Genomic DNA, 4787 nt, shown 5'->3' on the forward strand with positions numbered 1-4787 from the left:
GAATCATGGTCACAACGGTCGGCCATAAATTAAACTAGAATAGTATTTGGCCATTCGAATGTGCGAACAGAGTTGCGGCGTGGGAGCGAGACGGATGATGTTGGGGTGGACCAAAAAAGGTTTGGGGGCGATATTGAGGAAGAGATGCCGGCAATTGAAATTGTCGTCGTTTCTGTTGTTATTGCTCGGTTTTTCTGGCTCGCAGCGGATGCAATTCCTACAAAATGATAATTTATGATAATGATGCTTCCGTTATGGCGAGCACAAAACTGGACATTGGATGGCACAGGACATTGGATTGTGTGCGCCGTGCTGCACATAAAAATCAGCCAGTGAGATATGGCGAAAAATTTGCCAGTTTCATTCATTTTACGGGTCGGGCCTCGCATATTTATTGATAATTTCCGTGAATTTTGCAGCAGTCAAGCGAAAGCGGAAGTTATGCCATTTGCTGCACAACCGACCATCCCCCCCTACTAACTCCCCCTCTCCCACAACCAAAACAGGACAATAAATGTGTAGTTGTCATCCCGGCGATAGGCGTACGCCGCCGTGGGCGTGGCAGTCGGTTAGAGTGACTACCGAAATCAAAGTGCCTATCGATTGCGTTGATTTGCCTTGTTTATTGTCTCGACTAAGGCGACAGATCCCCCTTATAAGACCCCTTTCCACCCGATTGTTTTGACTGCCCCTGAGTACGAGTATTTATGGGTTACGCTCGAACAACAATGACGGTGGGCTAGTCCATTGTCTGCGATTATCAATAAGCATTAGCCAAACAATAGGATGCTCAGTGTCAGTGGTTCCTAGCCCCTTTCCCGCCAGCCACAGCCCACTTGGGTGAGCATTCTAATGACCTTGAAAATTAGTTCCTGCATAAATCTCCCACACCCACTTACACTCCTCACTCCACACTCCACACTCCCCACTCCAAACCACCACACACTGCTGGCCATAATAAGTTCTTAATTATTGTTTATTATTTATCGCCGATTGCATATTAATTGCTGGCCATGTGACAAAAATTCCATTTTAATTTGCAATTACAAACATATGGCTGGTCGGCCCGAAGCACCGACAATATGCTCGAAATCAGCTCATGGCTGATGCACTGCATCCGCTTTTGGTCAACGGCAGGAAGATCCATTAAGGCCATACAAAATTCAGTGGACCGTGGCGCATACAATAATGAGATGAATATTGTTTACGAACACTTTTAATAAAAATATATCTATTTTTTACTATAATTCAATTAGTGAAACAGATTCCCCTCTCTTTCAAAATAGTGAAATACTTTAATAAATGAGTAGAAACATGCACCATTATGAAAATAAAATAATACATTTGTACATATATCATAAAAGAATAAAATACCTTTATTTAATGCCAACGCCTTTGGTTTACATTTATCGGTAGACGTGAACAAACTTTTGTCAATCCAAATAAGAAACTGCATTGAGCCAAGCTGCTCATTTGCAAGAGTTTAAAGTGCACTTGCCAGTTGCATATGAATATGGAAATAGTTTTCCTTATCTGTCACGAGACTGCTGCTGATTTCTGGCTGCGACTTTTCCAAAATACGCTGGCAAATGGAGCCAAAAGTTATGGAGGACCCACTGCCTCGATTTGCCCAACTCCGATTCCAGTTCGGAAAACTTTCGCTGGGGATAATGCGAATCGCACAGAGAGCGAAGTGTTTGGCATAAAGTTATGCGCCAGCCAAACAACAATAAAATAATATAATTTTTTTGTTTGCCAACTCTCAATTGGGTTGGTACAGAAGCAGTGGGCGGGGGAATACCCCGCCATTATTTGTATTTTTTTCGGCAATTCGCGACTGCTTCGACGCTGGGCCATAAACTTTTCAAGGAATATCGAAAGTTTGCTCGCATCGCGTTCGGCTCGCTAAAAAGCAAAAAGCTGCGAGCTGCGCGGGAGACACACAAAGGCTACAAAACTTATAACGAGAAAACTTTGCCACTTGGCAAATGCGCGATAAAGAAACAAACGGAACAGAGAACCCGGCAAAATAGAGCCGGGCTCCAAGGAGAGATGAGATGAGCAGCCGAACTAGGAGCGAAGAAGATGCCGTCGAGCTGATACCAATGGCAGTGCTAACTTGGCCAAAAGCGAAATGGCAGCACCTTATCCTGGCTCCTAGCGAACTAGGAACAATACAATTTCATTCTTATTTCTAATAAATTTCGTTAGAATCGATAGTGATTTTTTGGCAAAACTGATCACCAACAACTTATGTTTTTAATGTTCGGATTATTGTTTATGTTATTTTCCTTTCTTCTCTTCTTTTAATTGGCACAAAAGTCTAAGATATGCATTTATACATTTCCACATTACTATAGCTATTCGGATATACCCAACCTAAAGAGCATATGGCAGGGTAATCCAGAGCAGCGATTGGATAAAAACTTGCTCAGCCTCCACCCGTGGAGCCGCCGGCTGGGCTGGCTAAATATAAAACTTCGACAGAAGCTGGGTTTTTCGCTGACAATGGAAAAGCGGAGGGAAAACTCAAGAAAACTCATTCGCGCGTTTTAACTAACTAGCAGAGTGAGCCGCGTAAGCACAAGGAAAAACTGGCAAAAATTATTATTTACGCACGGATGGTGTCATCTAATTATGAATTCATTTTCGTTTTCTATGCCGCCACCACGCCCACAACAACTGGCTTTCTTGGGCTTTCCTTTGGTTCTTTGGTCCTTGGTCCTTTGGCCAGGTCTCAGAAATTAACGAAATGCGACCGCACTCGGACAATGCACCTGCAGTGCTGGGAAGCAGCTTCCCGATCGCCATTCTTCGCATTTGGCGGCGGGTTGCTTTTAATGCCATATTTTGCATGAGATTTTTTTGCAGGCCGCCATGATAAAAAGTTTGCTGCACGCAGCATTTTCAGCATTTTGAGCATTTTGCATTCTGGATTCTGCATTTTTGCGCCCAAGTTGCATTTTTCAGTCCAGACTGAGGGACTCGTCGTCGACCAAAGAAAATTTCATGCTCTTTGAAAACTTGTTAAAGTATGATAACCACAATGCAGGCCACACCCCCGCCATTTTTCCGCCCTCCGCCAGCAGCATGCGTTTTCCCTAGAAAATTCCGAGCCAAAGAATCGCCGCAAATAATAATAAGCAAGTTGGATTCCAGAGCACGGGACTCGTTAACTCGCCTCCGAAAGTTAAGAAATGCATAAAATTTGTTAACAAGCCAAAAAATAAAAAATGAAAAATAAGCGGGAAAGCATAATGCCTTGTTCATACTTTTTCTAGGGTGGCCAGCACCTACAACAAGGCAGCCATTTTCTTAGCGGAAGTAGTTAACAAGCGCAAAATTTCCTTGCTGATACCCTTGCCAAAAGGAAAAACTTATGAAAAAGACCCCTTCCAAATTCAAAATTTATCGAAATATTTTCAGAAAGTATCTGAGATCCAAAATCAAATGTTTTTAGGCTTAATAAAGCTTGATTATTTAATACATAAAACTTCTTTTGCTGGTCATTAAACTACATTTTAGCTTAGTGGTAAAACTTCTCAAAAAGAGTATCAATGGCTTATAGTTATAAACGTTTACAATGAATAGGCCATGCATCGTGTATTATGTTAAACTAAAAAAATTCTGGTAAAGTCTCACTAATGAGATCTCGAAGAAACCAAACGAATCTTGCTTGCGTTTTGTAAATGCCAGACGGCAATTGCAATTAGAGAAACCATTTTTATTTGGGCCAAAAGTGGCGATGGTATGTATATTAATTCTCTTATGACACAATAAAATATGAATATTTATTATCGCTGTACTCAGCGCAATGTTAAGCAATAAAATAAATATTTTTAAATTGCATTTCAATTGGTTTTGTGTGTGTTTTTTTGTGTTTCTGCCTTCTTTAATGGCAGCTCGCATATTTTGCGGTTTCAGTATTTTCCTGCCACTTATTTGACCGCTAATTACATTTTAATGTAAATTAATGAATCTGCGCACTTAACTCTGCCCCCGTCTCATCCATCTACCCACCGACGCAACTTTCGGACTTTGAGGTTGGGCCTGTCAACTTGTCTGGCCGCCATCCTCCAAAGATAAATTTTGACTCATTGGCTTCCATGGAACAACAACAGGAATTTGGCTCATTAGCCGGTCGTGTTGAAAGCCTGAAATTCGATATTTTTTTTGCAGTTTCTCTTTTTGGACCGAGCGTTTTGATAAATGATTGAAATAAATGATGCTGGCTTTTTGGTACTGCCAAATTAAGAGGAATTCCAGAGCTAAGCCAGGTTTTTTTGGCTTGTGGTTGAACGCAAATGGCAATTTTTTAAGTGTTTATGCACTTACAAAGTAAGTACTTAAGAAAGCGCACTAATCTATAAAATGCAAGAATATTCAAATTAGCTAGCAATTTATTAATGATCAGCCATTTGTATATATGAAAAGTATATAAGCTATAGTCATAGAATTCATAGAGAGTAGTGGTACTTTTCTTACCCTTTTACTGGAATGATTGCAGTAGCATTTTCTTTGGCTATAAGAATCTGAAAATTAGCCAAATGCGTTCCCACTCCCTGAGCACCTGAGCACTTCCAGCTCTTTAAACATCGCACCCACTCAGCTAATTTTGCAACACATTTTGATAAGCCGGCAGGATCTTTCTTTCCCCATTTTGTTTTGCATATTAAAAATATTGTTTGCTCCGGCTTCCCCCATCAAATATGTATGTATGTATACACGTATGTGTGTGCATTTTTTATGTTGCCATTATGAAAATGCGACGCCTGTTTTGTGATTTT

The sequence above is a fragment of the Drosophila simulans genome, chromosome 2L (genome assembly GCF_016746395.2).
Source record: "Drosophila simulans strain w501 chromosome 2L, Prin_Dsim_3.1, whole genome shotgun sequence".
Lineage (NCBI taxonomy): Eukaryota > Metazoa > Arthropoda > Insecta > Diptera > Drosophilidae > Drosophila > Drosophila simulans.